The sequence below is a fragment of the Chamaea fasciata genome, unplaced genomic scaffold, assembly GCF_029207755.1.
Source record: "Chamaea fasciata isolate MVZ Bird 193981 ecotype frontalis unplaced genomic scaffold, bChaFas1.0.hap1 SCAF_7, whole genome shotgun sequence".
NCBI lineage: Eukaryota > Metazoa > Chordata > Aves > Passeriformes > Sylviidae > Chamaea > Chamaea fasciata.
In genome coordinates this window covers 3,098,530-3,123,712 of record NW_027094092.1, presented here as the reverse complement: position 1 = coordinate 3,123,712, position 25,183 = coordinate 3,098,530, and the positions used below count along the sequence as shown (strand labels likewise).

General features: G+C 38.8%; 1 long non-coding RNA gene across 2 annotated transcripts; it reads left to right on the top strand.

The window, feature by feature from the left end:
* Positions 1 to 1,931: 1,931 nt before the first annotated feature.
* LOC136291664 (uncharacterized) lies at positions 1,932 to 23,350 on the top strand. 2 transcript variants are annotated; one of them, XR_010721648.1, is made up of 4 exons: positions 1,932 to 2,008; positions 18,497 to 18,598; positions 19,675 to 19,808; positions 22,585 to 23,350. It is a non-coding gene; the product is annotated as an uncharacterized lncRNA (long non-coding RNA). The 2 variants fall into 2 exon arrangements; XR_010721647.1 differs by lacking the exon at positions 1,932 to 2,008 and adding an exon at positions 12,093 to 12,264.
* Positions 23,351 to 25,183: the final 1,833 nt, after the last annotated feature.

Here is a 25,183-nt window from a genome sequence, read left to right as displayed (position 1 = left end):
TGGAGGATCAGGGTACTAAATCATGTTTTGCGCTTTGAAAACCTCTTTGAAAATCTTCCCCAGATGAGCTCTGTTGTGTGCTTTCTGAATTTTGGGATTTTGCTTTCCATTGAAATATACCCAGAACCTGCTTAGGACTTTTCTGAAGTGCACTCTGACCTGATGAGTTCTTCAAGTTCTGAAATTTCTTGAATGAGCAAAGGCATAGACCCTCTTAGATCAGCAAAGAGATCATCCCAAAACCTCAGGGGCTCTCATTCTTCTCTAAAACTAAGGGGAGGCTCGCAAATATGGGGCAAAAACAGCAATAGGAGAAATTATTTTCCTGCTCTTTAGGGATTTCTAATTTCTGCCTATTTGACCTTTTTCCTTGCTGTGAATTTCTGATGTCTCATTAATTGCACAAAAGAGGCAGAATATTTTCCTTTGCAAGTTCATCTTAAGGAAATTGATTAGCATTATTGAAAATCAGTGCCTGATGTTCTCTATTTTACTTTTTGCTGTGAACCTCAAACACTGTACCTAAGGACGCTAAAATCAAACCTGTCAATTGAACTTTGCACCCAGAGGTCTGGCTCAGCAGAATCTCTGGTTAATGTCCTTAAGATTCCAGGTATTTTCTCCATAGGCTTTTCCATATGGCTACCTGAAAATGAATGTGGTCGGTTTTAAAATACTTTTAATTGAGAATAAGCTGCCCATTAACACTGCTTAACTGTGTGTATTGATTTCTAACCTGCATGTCATTGGTTGGCTGAGTGTACCCAGGCTGCAAAATGTGAAACCTTCTTCATTTTTAATAAAAAAAGAGCATTACTTCTCAATGGCACAAAAAGACATAAAAGAATCACCTCTCATCCCCAATATTTAGAAGTTAAAGCCTTTAAAGTAAGATGTATGGTTATCAGAGGTTTAAACTCTCTGACTTTTTTTTTGCATAAGACATCTAAAATATGCATTCCGTGCCAGATCTGCTATCCAGAGGAAACATCAAAGGCAGCAGTTCTCATTAGGAGAGCTCTCTTGACTTTGACACATGCCTCCAACATGCTGAGGAACTTTCAGAGCAGCGGGAAGGGATTTATCACCCTGACTTCCAGGAATGGCAGTGTGAGCTCCACGGTGAAATCACTGCTTTGAAATTCCCCTGCGTATTTAGGTAGGTTTAATTGGAATGAAAACGTGGTTGCAGCAGACGTGGGGATAAAGCTTTTCCTCCATCGCCTTTTGATGCTCTTGTATGACAGGTTTCCTTCTTTTTTTTTGATATCGAATATCTCTGATACCAGATTTGTCAGATGCTGCTGGCAGGTGCTTCCATGGTAAGGGCAGATGTGCTGGCACACTCGGTGTTCCAGTGGATTAGAATTACTGTGTGCACTAAGAAGAATTTCAGGCCATTCGTACTTCTGCCCTATTTTGAGCCGTTTTCCTAAGGAAGCAGTGAAAATTGTGTTCAGTTTGGGTAAATTAGTCCAAACCACATTGTCTTCTTGAGGTCTGTACTATGTTAAAGTTTAAACACATCATTCTTTCTCATAATGCTCTTGTCAGGTAGGGGTGAGTGGTGGAGTCTCCATTTTAAAGAAAGGAATTAAAAGATTAAAGATTATTTTTGGTTTTGCTTTGTTGGTTTTTGTGGGGCTTTTAAAATAATTTTTTTAAATCATTATTAGGGACACTCTTATTCACAGCTGCTTTAGTGGAGCTCAGTGATTTATTAATTTGCTGAAATCCCTGATTTTAAGACTAATGAAACTGGCAGTAGAGACAGCTTACTCTAATTGTAGGAGAAGGGAATACAGGTCCTTATCAGGACCTCGCCTCTGATAAGTAACAGCTGTGTTAACTACCCAATTCAGCCTCGCCCCTGATGAGTCACAAATATAGCCAATAAAGATAAGTGTGATGAAAGGAAGTGGGTTAGCTGGGGAAGGGAGTTATGAAGGAGGAGGAGCCTTGAGGACCATGAAGAAGAAGGATCCTGAGGCGAGAGAATCACTGCGAGGTCAGTCTGGGGATGCAGTCAGAGCCTGTTGTTAGAACCTGCAGCCAGTCTAGCTGGGTAAAAGGCTGCGGTCAGAGTTTAGCAGGAAATTACCAGCAGTCAGAGACCATGAGGGAAACCTCCAGCAGGAGCTTGCTGCAGCCAGAGTCAGTGAATGGTTGGAGTCAGGATGGCTGAGCTGGAAAGAGGAATGAACCAGGGCCCTTTTCATGCTGTGATAAACAAGGAGTCTGTGTCTTGCCTCACTTCTACCCTCTGATAAGAGGGCTGCTGCAACAACTCTGAATGGGAAAACAGATCTTCCTCATGCTCTCTGTGTGCTCCATGGCTTTGCTTTGACTCCCTGCATTGGACTTGGAGAGGGGAACTCAAGGAAAGACACAGGTCAGGCTGAGCTTTCAGAGCCGTAGCTTGGAGAAGCAGAGGCAAAGCAAACAGCGATCACTGAGTTGTAGGAGAATGAGAACTCTGTATATACCTTTTTTTGACTAGCACTGTCACCTCCTGTGAATGTGGTTGGTTGTTTTTTTTTGGTTGGTTTTTTTGTTTTGGTTTTTTTTTTGTTTGGTTGGGGTTTTTTTTGTTTGTTTGGTTTTTTTTGTGACTATACTCAGCAGTGACTGGTGACAGACTGAGAAGCAATGAGCACAAAAGGAAATGCAGGGAACTCTGTTTAAACATAAGAGGGTAAAAAAAGCACCACCTTTTCCTGTGAGGGTGATGAGACACTGACCCAGGTTATCTAGAGAGGGTGTGGAGTCTTTCTGCTTGAAGATGAATCCAAAAGCCGTTTGATGTGGTCCTAGGCAATTAGGTATAGGTGGCCCTACTTGAGCAGGGGTTGGACAAGGTGACCTCCAGAGATCACTTCCAACCTCAACCATCCTGTGTTTCTGTGAATAAAGGTCTGTACACCATGTGCTGAAGGTGCCACACTCTTTAATGACAGAAAAAGTTGTGTGAGGTTTGCTCCTGGCAAGGTAGCTCATTATCTTTAGGAGTGCTAAGGTTACTATAAGAACCTGAAGGTTTTACTGGGACTAAATGTGGTAAATACACAGTATGAGCAACATAAAGCTGCATGTTTTTAGACATGCATCAATATCAAAACTGGTCTGTGTTAATGCTTCCTCAAATCCTACTAAATTGCATCCTTTTAAATTAATTAGTCCTTTTTCTTTGCAAATCCTATTAAGGAGAGGGATGGGCCAAAATAATAATTGTCTGAAAGTAATAGTTGAGGATTATCCACTCACTCTTTTCCATGTGGTGGTAGAGCACTGTAGTGTAGCAATTCCTGTGCTTTGGATATTCCACAATACCAAAAGTTTTCCTGCTTGAATCCATCAAAAATTTCTCAGAAATTTTCTCATTCAGCTGGAAGTCTAGTCCTAGATTTCTGTTGAAAGCACCCAGAATTGTATCTGTGTTAAATCTATGCAACCATGTTTTTAATTTGAGCTGTGTTGTTGGTGAAGGCTGCTATGCAGATGCAAAAGCAAAATTGCTCTGAAAATTGGTTCTTTACCTGCTGGTTGCAGACTTCCTGTGGATTTTTCTATTTAAAACAGAAAACAACTGCTCTGCAAATTCTTGCAAGTGTCAGCAGTTCCCATGCATTTAACTCTTCTCACTTCCTGGGAAGATGATGGGATTCACTTTCTGGAAGCCAAAGAGAACATAACCATCTTCCTGTATCCTGTGGCTGCTGCCAGGTCCCTCTGGATCATCCAACCATAGCTACTGGAGACAGTGAAAATTCACCTTTAGTGCAAGAGAGCTGTAAGACTTCCCTGAGTGAGTGATTTTTAGAAATTGATAGTAACTTTCTACCAGCCCTTGCACCACACATTAGCATCAGATAACTTACATGCATTTGGTAGAAGGCAGCGACTGCTTGGGATGAATGTCATGAATGTGCCCCATGAAATCCCTAATATTTCCAGGCCTGGTGAGGATTCTGTGGAGACTGGCGGCACTGGTCATTTTTGCTGCAAAATGCTTTCTGCAGCCGGGTACTTTCAGGACACCTTGCAACAGCCAGGGTGGCAGAGAAAATTTTCCTAGAAAACTGGAGATGCGAGTCCACACAGCTTTTGTGGCTTTCCAAGTGGTTAATGTGAGCTGAGGTCCTGATGTTGTTACAATAGTCTCTGGGTTTAATGTTGCTCCACGCTGGCACACGTGGAAAATGCACCCAGAGTTTCGCCCCTGGCACTGTAATATCTCCTGCCTATGTCATGCCCTGGATGTCATTAGGGAAGCATTAAAACATACTTTTATGTGTAAAATTTGCGACTTAGCACATGTCTTGAAAGGTTTTGAATTCTGGACAGCAGAACCAATTACAGTTTAGGGAAAATATTACAGGTGGGGTTTTTTTAATGCAGAATTTTAGCTTCAAATTAGCACACGCTATGTGCTTATGTACACCCTTATGTACTGTCAAAAAAGAGGAGGTTTCTCTAGATTAATTCAAATGTCTATTAAGAAAAAGTCCAGTCCATCTTTTATGGGATATTGCTTATAACCCAACAGTTATTGAATATGGTTGGACTGTCTTCTGCACTCAGGGAGATGTAGTTTAATTCCTTTGTATTACAGCTACTACCAGGACTCAAAAGCAGCCATTAGATCATACAAAGAGTCCTACAGAAGCAGAAGGAAGTGAAGCATTTATTATAATTTTGTTGAAGTTGCTGTGCTTTCTTCTCTTTTCAGTTGCTCATGCATAGTGTAAATTGGTAATTTCTGAAATTTGCCTGTGTCTCATCACCTGGCTGTTGCATCAGTTTGACCACAGAGAGTGCTGCAGAAAACATTGAAGAGAAGGCAAATGGGAACAGTAGAAAATTGTATTACCAGGGACAGGTATATGTAGGAAAAACTCTGGGTGTGCCAGTCTTACTGGTGCTTCTCATTTCATGTTTAGCTGGGTGAGGAAAAAACTACATCAAACAATCATAGCATGACTTGTGCATTTTATGAGGAAGGATTATGCCCCTGAGTATGTTTTCCACATGGATTTATCACTCATAGGGTCACCTGGGAGCTCTGCGAAGATATAAAGTGAGGGATTGCCTCTTTCCAGTGTTGGGAAATGAAAAACAAGCAAACTACAAGCAGTTTTTGGCAAACTGTTTGTGCATAAGTAAGTTCGAAGAGTGTGGAACTGCTACAATTCACTGTCTTTTTAAGGGGATTTTAGCTTTTGTGTGATAAACATTGCATCCATTTTTTAGACTGGCAGTAATATTGTCCTGGTTTTGGTATGCTGCTATGTATGGTGAGTGCTCCTAATCATCTTTTCAGGTGGAGTTTCAGCTTGATCTACTTCAGCTATTAAAATGGGAGATCAAACAGAGCTTTGAAGGCCAGGATCACACACACACACAAAAAAAACCTTGTCCATATTGCATGTTCAGATACTGTAGTAATGGCTGGCAGAGGAGATGTTTAAACTTCAGTGCACTTAGCTAAAACTGTGTCTTTTGTTAAAAACATTCTTCCTCTAAAACTGTCTTACATTGTGCATTCTATGATGGAGGAGAATAGAAATTGGAGAAAAAAGCTATCAAGTCAATGCAGGCCATCATTCCATGGAGGCAGCATTGTTTGCTGCACTGAAGTTTTTCGCTCTAATTTGAGCTAGTTTTCAATTTCCCATCCAATGGGGTTTCAGCTGCATCCCTTGGGAGATCATTTCACAGCACAATAACTCTGCTGTGATGTTTTGTTGATATCTGGCCTAAATCTTCCCTCTTAATTTCATCCTATTTTTTGCTGTTACAGCCCTAGGTATCGCATGAAACAATTCCCCTTTTACCTAAGTGGTTGGCTCATCGAATATTTCTGGACAACTACTTTCCCCCGTAGTTCAGTTGTTGATTGGTTAGTATCCAATCTTAATTTTTCTGTGAAGATTTATGTTTAAGCTTTCTGTGGTTGGTTTTTCACGTTTTCTTTTTTCCTTTTTAAAATTTATTTTCCTGCCATCCCTTATTTGTGAACAGCCCATTTCTAAGAGCTACTGAGCATTAGCATCAGCTGGCCATAGGTCCACCTGCTCTATTTTTGTTGCCATGCCACATCCCCATTTGGATTTCTTTTTCTCAGAATAACTGCTTTCCAAATCTTTCTTTACGATGTCAGTTCTGATTTTTTTTTTCTTATTTGGAAATTCAGGAAAAACGCACAAATAAATGAGCAAATGTTTGTTGAATTTTGTACTTTTCAGTTTTTCTGATGTCTTGCTATAACGTGAATGAATAAATTAGCATTTGCCACTTTACTGTTTTTCAGTACTGCTGAAATACTGTTTAGGATTCTCACATCAGTTGAGATAGTAAATAAAACAGTCTTGTGACGTGCTACTAGATTGGTAAAATGAGGACCACATGGTAGTGGGTACTGCCTTGAAAATATCAGTGAGACTGGTACTTTTTAATCTTTTCAAACAACTCCCCTGTAGAAAACTGTGCCTTTTGGAAGAATAGGAATACAAATGAGTCTATGAATATAATTAACAGAGGTCTCTCATCCCTTGTGATTTCATATAAAATGATTCTTTAGGATTTTTTTTTTGGGGGGGGGGGAGTCTAGCAATATTTCTTCACTGGCTAGAGGCACTTAATGATGTAAGAGTCTCAGCTTTCATTTTTAAAAGAATTTGTCTTTCAGGCGTAATTGACTGCTGAGGAAAGTTGAAAATATGACTCTGGAGTTTCCAAAAATTCAGATAAGAGGAGCTGAAGCCTTTTTTCTCTCTTAATTTACCACTGCTTAAGCAAGTTTCAGATCATTTAGTTTGACCTAAATTCTTCCATCTGACTTCTCAATTACATGAGTATTTGGGTCCTCTTCTAGCTTGGCTTAGAAATAGGTTAGTGGCTTTGTGTCCTTGTATGGTGTCACCCTATCTAGTCACAAATAATGACCAGATTTTTGTGCTGAAAGCAAAAGTGATCAAAGAGGAGACACTGTTTTGCCCCTACACAGCTTCCTGACTTATTTACCAGGATGTATTCCCGTTCCTTACGGAAACTCATCAGGCTCCTTCCTGGTATTTTCCTGTTATTTCTGAATACAGTTCATTAAGTTAGATGGAGATAGGAAGCATTTAAAATGGTCACTATGGTGGGATGAGAGCAGGATGATTTTAGGCAGGTTTGTGTCTCAGTGTATCCCTACACCTGATCCACTCTACCCTGTCTGTCCCATGAAATACTCTCACACATTTTCATTTGTTGTCTGTTTCCTTCCTCTGTTTTACCTCTGGGATGAATCCGCTCCTTTGCCATGGTAAATTTTTCCTGGCATTCAGACTAGGTGAATGACTAAACAGTTTAGTAGGCTAGAAGAGCATGTCTTTTCATCTTTATGTAGCACATTTGAATATACACTCTCTTTTTTACAAGATGCCTTATCCTGAGTGATAAAGAAAAGAAAAAAGAAACTAAAAATGATGGGAAAAAAGAAGATTAAACTGAAATGAAATGTTTTGCACATTTCACATGATTATAGCATATAACGTTCCTATAATGTAAACATTTTTGGCACACTATTGTGTGCTTTACTCACAAATTGGACCTTGTATTTTTCTGCCGTACTAAGTGGGTGACATAATTGTTGCATTAGGAAAAAGCCGTGTTGTATTTCTAGAGAAAAGTTTTTAAGACCATCTAGAGCAGCTTGTATTGTGTATTGCAGTTTTCTCAGCTACCTGATGGACTTTCTGCAGCTTTTAAAGGGCAAAGTGTCATGGTAGAGGAAATTCTCAAAGTCTGCGATTACCAGCTGCCTGAACACCCAGAGTGTGAACCATACTTAGAGCTGTCACCTTCCACTTGTGAAGATACAGGGAAAAAAGACCTGGTATGGTCATGATCCTGTTCAATAGGCCCAGGAAGGCACACATCAAAACTGTGGATTTTTGTACCAGTAACATGCTTACTATATCAATCTTTTCTGTTAACAGAGGTGCTCATCTTTCCCCAGTTGCATTATTTGTTGTTTATTGAAACTGTTTGTTGCTCTGTCATATCCCCGTTGGGGTTTCTTTTTCTCAGGCCTAGTGCTTTCCAAATCTTTCTTTACTATTGAAGTTCTGTATTTTTTTTTTCTTATTAGGAAGTACATACATTTAAATGAACAAGTGTTTCTTGAATCTCGTACTTTTTGGTTTTTCTGATGTCTTGCTACAACATGGATAAATTAACATTTGCCACTACTGTTTTTCAGTACTGCTAAAGTACTTCAGGATGCTCACGTCAGTTGAGATAGTGTTTGGTGGCTGAGTAGAATTAAAGCCTTGTGCACCTATTAATTACAGTAGTCAGATATATGGTTTCAAACTGGACAGGCTAGATTTATTCCTTCAAGAATGGCTTCTCCATCTAAAGAAAAAGATGATCATAAATATTTGTATCAAAAAAACCCCAGGTTTTGAGAGAGCTTTATGAAACAGAGATAGGAGGACAACGCTAAAAAAAAAATTATAAGAATATCTGTAAAAAAGCCCCAGGTGACTAAGAAACAATAAACTCCTAAAAGTACTGGAGGAACAACCATTGTCAATAGCAAAGTTTATTAATGGGGAAAAAAAAAAAAAGGAATGGCTGTGGGCCTGATACTTCTGGGTCTGAGAGACTGTAGCCTGCTAGCAGCTGCTAACCTTTTCCCAAGGAAAAATTTCTCTAGAAATTTTTTTCTCAAAACAATCTTGGTAAACAACTATCCTTTCTCAAAACTATCTATCTCCAGGTGGTGTTTTGCTGTTTCTCTAGTTTAACCCATGGGATTAGAGAGGTGCGGTTCCTATTCACCAATCGTGTTAAGTCTGTTTTGGAACACCTTTTAAAAGGTAGTAAGAATTAGACAATAAAGCCTTTTTTTCTATGCTCTTTGCCTTCTGAAATATTTGGAGTCTCTCACCTTTCTTTTGTGTCCTACAACAACAAATGGCTAAGGAAATGACCCAAAAGCATAAACCTAAATCTTGGGAAAAAACCACATTTCATAAAAGATGAACTTGTTCCATGAAACAGTATTTAAAAATTAATAGTGAATTGAGATAAAAAATTGAAATTTGAAGATTCTGTTAATAATACATGTGTCAAAGGATCACGTAGAATTCTACAAAATGTATAATGAAGAATTCTAAATTTGGGTCTCGATTGCTCCTCAGGTATAACTGGTGATGGTAAAACACACATGCATGTAAATACGCTTCTACTGTTAAGAGACAATATTCCAAATTTATACTGTTTTTTGTGTTTTGTACAATCACCACAGGATCTGAGGTCCTGATCACCCCTGGAAAATGTTCTTTTGGCACGTGGGCTTTGAACAGAGCGGTTTTAGGGCTTTGCATCAAAACTCCATGCAACCACTTCTTTGTCCCATTGTTGTAAAGTTACTTCAGTTTCTGTAATGACCAGAAACACCTTTGTGTGCCTGGATAAAACATGTGAGAAGCTGTCAGGGCTGTAATTTGTGTTGGCACCTGCAGAAGATCATGCAGGGGTAGAAAGAAAACAGATCTTCCGATTAAAACATGGATGGTTATGTGATTGTGGTAATGGCAGCTACTTGCACAGATGGGTAAAGCAGGAGCACCACAAAATAAAGAGATTAAGCTGCAAATAGGGAGGGGGTTATGTATAAAATCCTAATGAATATTCATAAAATAACTAAAGCACTGCTGACACCGAGTGCTAATCCTTCTGCAAATAACAATTAGCAGAGAGGTTATAAAATGGATGCTAATTTGCACATAGCATCAAGAGCTAAGAGATATCCTGGCTAAACAAAGGCTTTTGAATCTGCAGAGAAATCCTGCACTGTGAATCAGAATGATGAATCGCATTGCAGTTTCTAAACAGGTCATTTGGGTGCAAATGTGAACAGTCCTGCTAAGCATTATCTAAGAAATTATCTATTATCTAAGTATTATCTGTTTTCTAAATACCTTTACAGAGACCATCAGTAAGAACACACTTCTACAGCATTCAACTCGTTCACGGAGTTCAGAAACAGGAATTACATTTTCTTGCATACCTCAGAGGTGTTTGGGAGTGACAAAGTTTTTGTTCTAAATCTGGTGCAGGGATGACAATTATTAATGTGCAGTGCGTGGTTTGTGCTGTTGCTGTTGGAGGCTGAGTGTGCGTGGTGGTTTTAGCCAGGCTACCCACTAAAGCCACTCAAGCTCCTCTGGCCCTGGACAGAAATAACCATTACCTAAAATTCAATAGATGTTGCAGATCTTGATGAGTTCAGTCCTTTCAAAAAATTTTCAAAATATCTATGCAGATCAGCTCTTAAAAGCTTTTGAGAAGTTACACTGATAAATTATCATCAGTAATTATTGTTTACTCATGGAGCTGATGTGGAAAATGAAGATAAAGCCCAATGCAATGAATTCTATTATGAAGACACACACTTAAGCTGGCAGTTGTAGATGGAGCGTGCTCTTTGGAACAGGGCTAAATCTGAAAGAGATGGACCCCAAAGGGCACTTGATGTGTTCTGTGTTACCAAAAAAAGGAGATAAGGAGTGTAGGAAAGACAGTAGATGTCAAGTGCTGTGGTTTCCTCTGAATAAGATATCGGTTCAGTGGCTCATCTGGATCATCATGCTTAATAGCCACTGAGGGGTGAGATCTCTTCTCCATAAACTAATCTAATCTCTTTTTGAGCCCCCCTTCAGTGCTAACAGTGCAATAATATGGTGTCTTCCATGGATTTCCACGTGCATACAGCCAATTATCGGTCCAGTGTGCCTAGCAGTGTCTGGAACTGGTATCTCAAGCACTTGAGAGTGTTTGGTTTTAGGTATTTTCTTTATTTTCTCCTGGTTTTCTTCTTTGCGCACAAATGAGTTAATCCCATTATGCATAAATTAGTTTAAACGCTGAGGAATCAGCATATTCGTGTATTTGAGTGATTCACTTGAGTATATGGGTGCTGTAAGGAAAGAAAATAAACCTTGTTGTCTTTAGAGAGAAATCTGTACAAACAGACATTAATTCTGTGATCTTCCCTTCGTTCTGCTCCCCGCCAGCTCCCAATGCAGATCTGGTGCCTCTCTTGCCCCTGTGAAATTAGTCTAATTATCAGTTAATGAACGAAACTGACAGTTCGATACACGTGTTCTGACATGCTGCAGACTGCTAATTTTTAGCAGCATGAAATCAGCACACAAAGAAAATTTGGGAACAAAATAGAAACATTCTGAGAAATTATTGGTCCGTGAGAAGTGGAGTTTTGAGGCAACTGGAACTTATTCCTTTGAAACTATGTTTCCCACAAAACCAGGGAAAGATAAAACTGAAACTGCTCTTTTTAGTTTGTTTGGGTTTTTTTAAATTAACAGAATGTATCATGAGGTAATTAGGTACCACTTACAAAAAAGAGATGTAATATCATCATATCTGACATTGGGAAAGTTGCCTGATGTAAGAGAGCCAGGTTTGTACCTCCTACCCACAAAATTAGGGTCTCAGAGTAGCTTTTATGCTCCCAGCTTGAGCTGTGATTTTGGAACTGTTGTCAGGCTATGAATCAATTTTAACTGCAACTTCTGGCATTAAATCAGCATAAAACATGGACATTATGTGTTATTTATTTTGGACCATTAGTAGTCATACTACTTCACGTCCTGGATGAAAGAATTTTTGACAACTGATATGAAATTATGTTGCCTTCACCAACGGATTTTAAGGAAATAAAAAGGCAGTGAATATTTTAAAAATTAACACATGCCAAAGTGGCTGGAAATTTTCATGTTCAGTCTAAAAACATCCCTGTTTCAGGTTGTTCCTGATAAATAGGAATGCAAGGCCTTAATTAACTGGGTACTACAGATGGATTTCTTGCGGCCACATCCTTTTAAAACTCAGGTGTCACGATTTCAGACCTGCGTTTGACAAATTTTATTGTAAATTTTATTATCATGTTTTTCTGAAATTTAAAGGTTGAGGGGGGGGGGAAGGGTATAGAATCTCAGATTCTTCTTTTAAAAATTAAACTGATTCATTGCACTATAAGCAAGGTAAATGCAATATTCTTCCTCTGCAGATGCTGAAAAAACCTTGAGATTTCATTTTCTGATCTATGCAGAGAGCTGGGCAGTTTGCAAATTCTTTAAAGAAATTCTCCAAGGGGAGGAGGATTCAGAGTAAGCCTCAAGTCTCACTTGTAAAGCCACCAGAAGGAACCTCAAGGGACAGCCTGTTTGCCAATTTCATTTCTAGGTATTGTTAACATAACTGCTCCTCCAGTAGTGGCTTGTATTAAATTGGATGTCTTTGATTCAAATGAAATAATATAGGAACCACCACTCAGTAATTTCTGTGTAACAAATAAAAGGCTGAAAACTTTCGGTATACCAGTAAAAAAAAAAAAAAAAATTAGATTACAAAAGTGACAAGTTTTTCAATCTTTCTGTTAGCCCAGAGCTTAAGCCAAGCTCCTTGAAAAAAAATCCTAAAAATGTGTATGTCACAAATACAGTTCAACATTAAAGTGAATTTATACCAGGGAGTGGGTATGGAGCTGTCTTAGAGGAAACTCTATGCCTTGAATCTTGACTGGGGAAAACATGCTGTGTTTTAATGCCACCTGTATAAATCGGAGCTTGGGGGGAAATGTTTTGACTGACCTCTTGGAACAGAAGCTACACTTCTGCTGTCTTTATGCCACAAATTTATGGCAATTGGTGTTGGAGGGTTCAAATCAGCAATGAGAAAAAAAATTCCTCGTTTCAACTTATCCAGATGAAAACCAAAATTTTCTAGATGTATTTAATTGAAAGAAAAGGCTGAAATTGTCTTGAGGAAGTTAATTTCAAGACAGAAGTAAAATGTTTGAGTAAAATTGGCTATGTGCTATCAGTAGGGTCGAAGTAGTGTAGAGACATGAAGTAAAAGATTCAATATTTCAAGAACTAATATAAGGAAAACAAAGCAGATAAGGAAGTAATCTTTCAATCAGGAATTTTATTTGCTGAGATGTATCACCTTATACAGGCTCGCAGGAAGAGATTGCTCTCGCTAAAATACGATGATGTTTACAAAGTACTTTCTGGGCATGACATAATATATCTGACAACTTCCAGGCAGAGTATAAATGTGAAATATGATGTTCAGGCAGGCACACACTCATGGAGAGGGCACTGCCCCTTTTCACTGCAGTGCCATGAACGTGTTTAACTCAGGTTTATGATAAAGCACAGGTAAAGCACTGTTACATTATTACTTAGAAGGGAATGGAAATTAATTAACGGTGTGAAAGCGAAAAAAAAGTAGATTTAAAAGATGATCAGTAGGTGTTACTTTCCACAGCGGTTTCAGGATGTCTGGAAGTAGGCCAGCACGATCTTGTTTCTCGTGCCCCTTCAAGGAAATGCATATTCTCACTATGCCTTTCCCAACTGGCTCTTTTGTTCCTCTGACAAACGTTGGAGTAAGTACAGAGAGCAAATGAAAACACGACCAAACAGCGATTATCTCCTTTGTTCAAACCGCTCTGTGTGATGTTCTGTTGGACAACACCAGCTAAAAAGAGAGCGTGCAGCTCAAACTGAGCCTTGGGAGGGATGGCTGATAGTGCTCCACCTCTGTGTGCAAAGATCATTTTCCCAGGAAAGGCCGTGGATGAGGTGCAGAGCACGGCACTAAATGGCTTAACCTGCTGATGAAATGGATGGGACAAAGAGCTCCAGCCAGGCTGCTGTTGTGTCTGGCAGCCCCAGTGACTGCTGGGTTTATGTTTTATGAATGCCCCAGTTATAAAGAGCCCCAGAACCTCCCTGGGGACTCCCCATGAGGAGCAGCTTGGTTTGCTTTCCGGAGCCCTGAAGCAGGTTGGGCGTAGGAGGGCTGAAGGAAGGGATGCTCTGTAGATGAATGTTACTCACTTGTGCTGGCTGCAGCACAAGCTTTTCAGATTCACAAGGTGGCATCTCATTTTTCAGCGTCTTTATTTTTTTAGTGGGAAAAATCCATCTAACTCAGACATATCTTGCCTGTTTTGCCCACATTAGAGGTCCGCTTACCTCACAGCGGTGGGTGCTTGTGGCAAGGTATCTGGTGCCAGTCCTAGTCCATAAAATATTTCAGTTCTGGAACATCATGTGGATACCTAACTGTTCTTTTTGAAGACTTGTGGAATGTGAGAATCCTGTTCACCTTGCCAAGGCAAATTCTGGAACAGGATCTTCGAGTGTGTTTGCTCTCACCTCCCTTTTGGTGTCTACAGTGTCTGTGTCTGATATCTGCATCTGAGCCTGTCGCCTGTCGCTCCCTTCAAAGATAAGGAAAAGAAAAAGAATTCTTAAGATATGGTTAATCTAAGTGTTCCCCTTTTTTCCTGCTGCCTACTAAGGGAACTTAAAAGGAAGAGCTGAGATGGAGGCTTTTTATTTTTTTTTTTAAGTAGAATTTTTTTCATTTACATTTTAGCTATCCACATTTAGCCAGATGAATCTCATAGTGCAAGGCACCAGCAATATAAATTCTTTTTGCAATAGAAATTCTTTTTGCTTGATTTTTAATTTTTGAATTGGAAATTTTAGCCTGCAGTAATGATTGCACACATTAACCCAGCTGTTTGATATTATTAATATCTGATGAATTATCATTTCAGTGGATGAGTTCTTTCAGGGAATTCCATCACCACTGAATAAGCTATTTGAGAATTTCTTGTTGATGTTCCATAATTTCCACTCTTTTTGCACAAATTGGTCAAAAGCACAGACTGATAGTACCTCTTAATTTTTTGCTATACGTTAACTTATGCACTAGAAATGCCTTGTCTGGAACTCCTACGCTAAACAAACAGACAAACAATACGAAACTCTCTAATTTCGTAGGTCCTAAACCACAGTATTCTCACAGTTATGAAATGTAAGCATTGGTCTGTGAATATCTATGCTCAATAGCATGCCAAGTGACATAAATAAAGCTGGTCCTGATACAGAAAATGAACTTATTCATATGTAGCACCTGCCTTATCTGGCCAATGCACAGTTTGATAAGGATCTGTGACAAAAAGAGTGTGTGGTAAAGGGGGCTTAGAAAGGACATCTGCTGACCCAAAAATAAAACATGGCACACAGTTTCTTGAGTGTGTGAAGGTACTGGCATCATGGTGGGGCTGCTCTATTTATGTGGATTGCAATCCAAACCTGATATGACTTGGATTTTTGCTTTACAAAATAGAAACAGAAATTGAAATGCGGTTGGAGAATGTAATTAATTGAATTTATTTCTAGGAAGCAAGGAGCAAGTCACTCAGAGCAGGGCCTTGAACAACTTACGAGTGACCATAAAATAGCAAGAGGAAAATGTAAATGCAAAGGTTTTCCATGATGTGTCAGCCATACAGTTAGCTACAGGTGCAGTTTGTAAAAATGCTGGAGCACAAAGAATGACAGTGGAATGCAGATGTGGAGAGTGTTTCCAAACCCAGAGCATTTTATCAGCAATATATGTTAAGGATGCAAGACATTTCTTCCGAGCAAATACATGGAAATTGTTCTGTTTTTCCTTTATTTATTTTTTAAAAAACGCTTTCGTACAGTTATAATGTAGCATGTGTGCCATTTGATATTTTCAAAGCACTTGCTCAGAATGACAGGTACAGGACTTAGGTCTACTAATTCTTAATTATGCTTGTGAATGAAGGTTTCATTTGTATAAAGTATCTGTATCCTGTGGATACAGAAATATCTGTATAAATCCAGGATGTAGGATATCCTTTGAAAGGAAAGCAGTTCTATGCATGTCTTGCCTTTCCCAAAGGATGCTTGGCTGTAATTTAATGATTCCAGACTGCTGTCTTTTTTGGTTGTAGGAATCTCTTTTGTGGAGACCTTTGCATGTTTGCCTCTGGCCATGAAATAGCATCCATTTAGATCCATTTAGGATCTTCTTCCCAATTTTTTTCCTCTGTGTTCTTTGCTCTGGGAGGACTTTCCAGAACCTCTGTAGCAACAGGTTTAGCATTTTCTTTTAGATTTATGATCGAATCATGGATCAGTTACCTGGAACAGCTATGTGTTTGCCATTGAGTCTAGAAACAAGCTTTCCCAGCCCCTTTTTTCCATCATACTGATGATTTCTTCCCATAGCATATTAGTTATTTTGTGTTTGGGACTGCCTTAACTTGGCAAATTGTCCTTTTCAATCTATTTGTTCATTACAGGCGTCAAAATTTCAGAGCTGTAAGTTGGATTCAAAAAGGTTTTCTTGGACTGAGTCAAAAGTCAAAACAAAGACATTTGAATGGATGTAGTATGATGATAATGGTCCCCAAAGGAAGGGAAGTAATGAATTTTTTCCTGTTGATGAGATTTCCAAAAGAGCCTGGAGGTTTCACAGAGATGTGCAGTTCAGCAGAGTGGATTGGGTGTGGCAGTGGAAAACTCCTTCACTGCACAAATTACTATGAGATGATTCCTTGTCTGTCTTAGCCAAGGATCCAAGCAATAAATTAAAAATTGCCACTCCTGAGTTAGTCCCTGCTGCTTCTGTCTCGCTGCAGTTTAGCTCTGAACCTCTTGGCATCCTTTGAAGTCTTCCTTCAAAATTACTTCTCCAGGGATTTCAAATTAATTCTCTGGGGTTTCATTCTCACCAGACCTGGTACTCTACTTTTGGGGCTGTGTTGTGTGTCTTGCTATGCATGCTGATTTTTAGATTCAGACCTCTGAGCTATATTGAGTTTGGGTCTCTCCCTTCTAAAGCCATCACAGAGTAAGTTGAGGCTGAAAACTTCAGGCACATCTAAGCCAGAGGAGCTTTTAGCACCACATTAAGGGTGGGAACTGATGGAGAATGCTGAGAGAAGGCGTCAGTTAAGTTTTAAGTGAATGAAAGTCACCTGCAAAAGAAAAAGGGAACGTTTCTTAATCACGTTCAAAAGTACCGGAAAAGAAACAATGATTTTTAAACTGTTGGGAAAGCAATTTAGAAAGTTTAGACATGTAATTCCCCTTAAATACAGCATTCAAAGGTCTTACATTTATTTTATTTTTAATAGATTTATTCGTAAAAAGCAACTGGAAACTGTTGGAAGTGTGAAATACCTCCTGAAATGTGCTTTAGAATGTTTCAACCATTTAAAAAGTAGAGTTTCATTTTTATCAGCTTGTGAAGTGACAACAGAAAAAGGTTGACATCTCATGCTGTTTCATCTTTCGGACATCTCTGCTAAACTTCAACCTAATGTTGAATTGGTTGTGCGCCAAAATTTGTTTTTTCGAAGTGAGGATGGATTCTTAAACGTATTGGATTGTCACGTTTACGCTACTTGTGATCAATTCTGTATTTAAGTCTCAACTGCCCTAGATGCTTCTGTTTGCTCAGGGAGATTCTTTTACATCTCTGTGTGGATTGGCAAAGTTACATTTCATATTTAAATTGCTACATAGAGACATTGGACCGGAGTTGAGGAATGTGCAAGAGGAGACAGAATTTTCTGTTTCCTCCACTTCTGTCCTCACTTGCTACAGGTGATCCTTCACTATCCTTTTTTATTGTGAAGGGCCTCCATGTCCCCTGAGTAGAATTAAATATCTCTGCTGAGGAGAAGAAACATCAGATTGCAATTAATGTAATAACAACCCTCCAACTAAAATATTAATGACTTCTTAAAAAAAAAAAAAAAAAGCCTACATTTAATGTTCCAGAACAGGAAGTTATAGAACATAACCAAGTTCAACAAACAGTACAGAAGGCATAATGCCTATTATTAGCATCAGATCGCCGCATGACACTGACAGGTGGTGATCTACAAATGCCACCACGCTCATCAGAAGCTTTCAGTGGGGAAATGAGAGCCTTCAAAAAGTGCAGTTTTATGGCAGTGTAGAACAATTCAGACCTGTTATTGTTAGATAACTATAAGATAAATTTCAAAGTTAGTATTTATGGTGTTTGAAAACATGCTTTTTAGATTATTGGCTGTGTAGGATGCTGTGCCCTATATTTATATTGATTTACAGGAGTGCTGGTGCTGCATGCAGACCTAGCAGTCGCATATTCTGGAGTTTCCTAAAATAACCCTGTGTCCTGATTTTTCAAGAGATGGGAGGAAAGAAATTTATGTAAGAGGGTCTCAATTAGAAAATGTAAAATTATGTTTAAATGGAAATCTCTTTCAGAATTTTCCATTAATTTTATTATTTTGTTGAGCTGTAAACTGTTTTAATTGATGCAGTTTTCAAAATAAAAATGCCTTTTGACTTGTTTTTTGATCCGTGAAATCATACGCATATTGTTTACTTCTAAAATCAAATATGATGTGAGAGTGGTGATAATAAACATAAAACCAAAATTTCATCTTCAGTGTAGCATGCATAAGCACAAGGAGATAGCATTTGCCAGTTATGAACTGCTAAGAAAGAAAGAGTTTTAGATTTATATGTCAGTCATTTTTTGAAATATTTTTTGAGGCATTTAATTTTTTTTTTTTCTTTTTTAGAGGTGCTTTAAGCTAAAGAAGACAAAATTAGGATTCAGGCATTGCTTTTATCTACCATGGCAGATGTGAGCATGTTGGGAAAAGAAGCAGCAAGACCAAAAGGTGCTCTGCCACCTCCCTCTCTGTCTTGGGGTCATTGTGTTGTGCCTGCTGTGACACTCAGGGCTCAGCTCCATCCCTTGGCTGGAGAGTGCATTTAATCCTGAACTGGAAACCAAATAGAGCTATACCTTCAACAACAAAATATTTAATATTGGTACTTGCAGATCAGCTAGTATTTTGCCTCTGGTTGTATCTGGTGGGTGAGGTTCTTTGAGGCTTCTTCCTCTGGTGTAAAGGGGAGTAAGTTTGGAGCCAGCCTCGGAGTTTCTGCTCTCCCTCAGAAGGGTGACAGCAGATTTACTGCTGACCACTGAATCTCTTCAAGCCCTGTCATAAAACTGGAATTCCTTTGTACCTAATTAGAGGGCTTGAGAAAGAGGAAATTGGACCAAAACCCCTCTAAAATTAGCTTCATCAGGACAAAGTGGAAACAGATGGAACAACCCACGGTGACTCTGCAATAATAACACTGCAATCCTTACAACGCTTTCTTGGCTTGTTTGGATTTCTTGCTCAGGACCCTGTTTGAGTCTTCCCCCACATATTTCATCTTTATGATATGGATGTGCCTGCTGGTGATGCTTATGGGCAAGTTAGTGGCACGCTTGTAGCCTTGTCAGACAGTAATTTCTTGGGCAGATACTGTTTTCCCCTTTCCCAAGGTGTTTTTTTAGAAATAACATAGAAATTTCTGGGTAAAATCACTGCATTTTTGAGAGAAATGATAGTCAAAAAAAAAAAAAATCAGTGGTATTCAGTTGAAGAGAAATTTGGTATGTTAATTTGGATGAGGGTTTGAAATCTGGTGGGGAATCAGGAATGTGACATTTTCTGAAAATACCCCGAATTTAACCAACCTTCAGGGCTTCAAAAAGTTGCACTTTGCGCATGTACAGTAAAAGCGTGTTGGGTTAGCAGCTTAAATCCTCTGATCTCCAAACATTCCTAGGAACAGCAGAAGCATTGGAAATGTTCAGTGTAGTTTTATATGATGAGAGTTACTCTGAAAAACCTGATGGAAGGCCTTTAACTCGGATCCACACATGAAAAGTCACTTTTGATCATAACTTCCGCAGGTGTCATCTCCCCATTTGCAAAAAGGCTCCTCCACCCCCTTGCCTCCTGGAAGCTGTGGAACCACACTAGGATTTGTGAAAAGTGTCTTGGAAAATCCCATGAGCAATACATATAATTCTATCATCAGTGTTCAGTAAGTAGATTGTGGAGCTTTTTGTGGCTAGAAAAAAATGCTGAAAATACTTAACGGATATTCTAACTTAAAGAGGTCAGTTCGTCTGTAAATGGAATTAGCAGTGGGTAAACGTGACCACAACCACATTATAGTACATGAACACAGGTTTTGTGCTGGGGCTTGATTGCTTTTACAGGATTGACATTTGCCACTTTAGTATTCTTCTAGCATCCTCTTTGGGTGATGATTTAATAACTGTCAGAGTGGGACTTTGATGCCGTACAAGGACTTGTTTTTGCATATTTATGAAGATTTACTTGCATATTTGTAAATTTGATTATTCACTTGAGGAGACTTATGTACATAGATGTCTTGAAAATCTTCATCCACTAGCAACTGGTTAGAAAATAGTCTACTCTAATTTCATCTCCTAGGGATACTTTTAGGGTGAAATGTTATTTTTAGTTCAAGAAATTAATGATTAGGCCTCTTAACATTCTGAACTTGTATTTTCACTCAGACTTTTAAGACAGTGCTAAGGATCCCTAACTTCAGCTCTTGCTTGTGATGTCACCAGAGCCTTAAACCTATCCCAAAAATGAAAATGGTTTTTGGAAGCCTTCTTAATTTCTGCCTTAGAGAATGCAGTGGATGGGTGATGATGAAGTGCAGGTATATTTCAGCCTTTCTTGGATGCCCAAATCAGATCTGTCCTGCTGACAATGTCCTCTGCATATTGATTCCTCTATTGGTAAATTTAAATTATTATTACCCCCTTAGCACTTTATGCACGGTTTTCAGAGAAGAGGATGCAGCAAAATCACTGCAAAAAATAGTGAAAATACTTAATGGCTTCTTGCTTGATGAGAACATCTTGGAACGCCCATCTGCTAGAAAGTCCCTGGTCTGCCCCCCATAAAAATATCACTGCTGTTCAAGTCAGCCCCTCCGTGTGTTTATTACCTCAGCATAACATTGAAAATTTCTTTTGGATCTCGCAGAAAATTCACAGTAAGAAAGATAATAAAACAAGCCATGGATGGAAAAGCATTTTTGATTTAAGTTTTAGATTAAAGTGATAAATTAAACAAAATTATATTATCCAAGTGTTTTGATTTCTTCCCTCAGGGCAGCTCATCTTTCATTTTCTCCTATTTTCTTCTGTACTTTGTTTCTCTTATGAAGAGAATAAACGGAGTATCTGGGGGGTTCCCTTTTTTCTTCTTTTCCATTTTAACTTTTCTGGATATCAACAGTTCAGGAATGTAAGTGATTAAAATGTGGAATATTAATGCTTTTAGACTCCTCTGATAAGGACTTTTTGAAAAATTAGAGTGCAAAATGAAAAAAGGAATTCAATTTAGGTGAAAAACAGTGAATGAACTTTAACAGATACTGTATTTAATGGTTGTAGAATAAGAAAGCAAGCCCAAATAATTTGAAATGTTCCTTTTAAGTAGTATTTCTGGAACTTGAGCAAATGGAAGAATTTCTATTAAACAAAACACGCAGTGAATAGAGAATAAAAAAATAATGGGATGTACTTGAAAACTTCCCTGTGAATTTTTGATGAGATCCATTAGATTTTTTTTTTGAAGGAGTAAAATAATATTAAATCATATAAGATAAAAATTATGCATCTTTTCAGTGATTCTAGAACCAAAATGTGCGATGTTTTAGCATAGTCCTGCTAAAATGTCCTTAAACCCAGTTATTTCAGAGTAAGTGCTAAGTGATTCAAATAAAAATGTTTTGTCAAGTATATTTATAGTCCACTAATTTGCAGGCGTATCTCAAGTGTGGTCATGATGACATCCATCCTTCTTGTGCTGCCAGAATTAAACCTGTCCATGAAATAGATAGGGAGGCACAGTTGGATGGCAGAGTTCCCATGGTGAATTAATGCCCAAGCCAAACTGCCTTCCTTCGAGGACTCTACCACTCCTGTTCTCTGGCCATTACATATATACGATGTTTTTAAATGCCCCAATATCCCTAAAACCACAGTTCAGCTGAAATTGATTCTCTTTAATACTGACCTGGATGTTTGTGCTGTTACCTCCTCCTGGCATATGAAAGTTTTATGTTGCAGTTGTGAGGGAATGCCCACTGCCATCACGCTTCAGGCCATCCCTTCCAGCTGCAATTCATTATTTCTCCCCATCTCTGTCTCAGGGAGCAGTTTCTCATAATTGCAACCTAAATATTTAATGTGACAGAAGGAAGGATGGATGGGGAAAGGTCTGAGTGTGGAGCGTGAATGAGCTTGGGAAAGGCAACAATGGCTCTTGCCACGTCCTGGTCATACAGATGAAATTCTGGGAACAAAATGAATTAAGAGTTTCCGCCTCTCCTGTCAGATATTGAGGGGTTGTTTGGTTGGTCTTTTTAAGATCATGAGTCCTATCCATGTAGCATTCAGAAAACAAATGCAAGGTGTTAATGGCTCCACCCTACTGAGTTGCTCATTTAAAGAGATACAGTTTTTCTTCAACTGCTTTAAGAAAAACTTTTCTTGCAGCTTAATATTTAAATAATTACTTCCGCTTGGCTTGTTTACGCTTTCATGCAACTTCTTCCTTTCTGAATTGAGTAAATTTCTGCGTAAGGTATAATTATAAGTAAATTCAAACACTTGCTTTTGGTTGTTTTGGTTTTTTGTAATGCCACTTACTTGCCACAACCCTATGATTCATTTTGAATAATGCATTCCTAGTAAAAATGGCTTTATTGCGGCGAGGGTGCAACACTTTCTTTGTAATCTCCAGTTTCCTCCTTTGATTTGAAACTGCAGGTTTTAGAGGCTCCCCTTAAGAAGATGGATACAGCACTGCAGAAGTGCAGTTCAGTACTGGATTTTGCCTTTCCTGGTGAGTGAAAACCACATTCCTTACGCGCGTAGGACAGCCTGCTCACAAGTTCTGGTGCTGGTAACTAAGATGCAGTGCAGTAATGTGTATGTTCCTCGGACACAATTCATTTCTTATGATTGTAGAGGTGTCCATGTAAACACAATTGAGAATGGTTTGGAAGATTTTTTTACCTCGCTTCTCATATGCTATTTGGCATTTCTTTTGCCCTAGTTTTGTCAGTTGCTTGTGGCTGTGTTGTTCCTCTGATTTTGCTGGAAGACGTTCTGTTATTATTGTTGTGGATCAGGAATACCCTATGACTATAATTTCTGGCTCTTTGCCACAGACCAAAACACATATTTTTCAGTATACTGAGCTGCTGGCTTGGAAATTAATGGAAATACTTGTTAAAAATTGTGATATTTTGCTCTGATTTTTTTTATATTACTATTTTCTTATGTTCCCTCAAACTGCTTTTCCTTAGCTTATAAACTAGATTGTTTTGCAATAAACAATTTCTGTTTTTTAAAGAAACATATTTCTGGTTCTTCCAAGCTATTTCTCGGTGGAATCATGCTGAGCTGTATAAGCTGTGTAACTAGATTTAGAGATCTGTGCTATTAAAAGAACAAAAGTATAAAATGTATGTGCATATGAAAATGATTGGAAAACTTAGAATAGTTTTATAGATGCACCTGAGGCATCCTGAAGGTCACTAAATTTAATAAAACTTTTTTAAAAAATTATTTTCTCTTCTCTTGTAATAATAATCTTGAAGAGCAGGTACTGGTAAAGCTTGGGAGTCCTGGGTAAAGTACTGAGTAAAACTGTGGTGACCCGTATGGGTGTTCCCAGGGAAGCAACATCCTCTGGCAGCAATTCAATCATAGAAATACCTACTGTGAAATTTTATTTTTTCCTTGTGTTTGATAGCCAAGGTATTTGGAGCACGTAGCACCCTGTAGAGATATTAGATAATTTAAATCAGGGAGTGTTTCCTGGTACTATGCACTTCTTTCCTAGTTTTCCCTCTGCGATCCAAGACAGTAATTTGCTTTATACCTTTGAATTATTTTGGATCCAAGTAGAAGTTGAAGGTGCTCCATAATCTCCTGACTTTTGAATGTGTGACTTTGCTGTTATTAACCCAGGGCACTGAAGATGGGTCTATATCTAACTTCTAATCAAAACCAAATCTGCTTCACCTTCACTGTGATAAGCCTGGGTTTTAACTTTGTGTGAGCTCCTCAGTCATTTGTGAGTGATACACAGAATGAGAAATCCTTTTTCCAGACAGAGGGCAGGCAGATCTCAGATATTTGCTCAGCTTGTTCGATTTACTTAAATTTCAAACGGCCAGGAAGAAAATCTGCTGAGAAATTCTTACTATTGAAAACAGATTTCAGAAAACTTTGAAATGAATGTGTTAAAAGGCTCTGACTGAGCAATTGGGGATAGATCTACTCATGATAGAGATGTATAAATCTCCTTTCCTACCCAACAACATCAATAATAAATTGCATATCTGTCCTAGGGCATCACCTGGATTCATCTGAGTTTCCCAGGTTTGCAGTCACGCCAGATTAAATTTATGTACAAACATGTTCCTGTAGTAGGGAGGATATATGTGTCTCTCCCAGACACAATGTGTGATTCAGTGTAGTAATAAATTGGCTTGATGAGCACGTGTGAGCCATCCCTATTGTAGTTAAACAACCCTGTCAGTACTAGAAACACCTCAGAATCAGGTAGGTTTTGGTCAGTTTTTTGCCCAAGGGTTTTAGCCAGCTTCCCTTTTTTCCTTCATGGCACTGTTTGAAGTGCATGAGCAGCCAATAAACCTCTGAGGGATCCCACCCTGCACTGGCTGGAATCACAGTGGAGAGATGACGGATTTCACCACTGAACTGTTCCGCAGGAACATATTTTAGCCCCACCTGCTGTGCAGGTAGGTCAGTTCAGGGTTTGAGGGTGGTTTACCTGCTTGGGAAGTTCCACCCTTACAGTGGAGACATCAATTAAAGATGACTATTAGTTATGCTTGGAGATGACTCAAGAACATTTTCTCTGTGCTTGAGAAAAGAAGAATCTTTTGCTTCACAGCCAGTCTGTTTCTGGGACCTCTTTTGGGTGTGTTCCTGCTTCCAGGCATTTCCTCATAATCCCACTGGGTGCTGTAGAAGGGAACTAAGGAAGCATCCAGATTAATTTTTTTTTTTTGCCCGGGCATGAGTAAAATAACTCGGTTGATCACCACAGTTAGCTCAGCCTCGTGTTTCTCTTGAGATTTTAGTAGCTTCTCTCCGCCCCATTTCTGTGATTTCTTACATCATATATTGCTGTACTCTAAGAATTTCTGTCTGTGCAAGGAAGATTTCCCAAAACTGCATATGATCATATGATGAAATACTTTTGATTTTTAATTCATTCATGGGCAGATCTGTTGTTAAATGTCACTTCAATCTGAGGGGTGCAGGTGCCATTTCCAGCCCTGCCAGTGTTTGTCTTCCACTTGTAGGAGACATTTCAGTGTCATCTCAT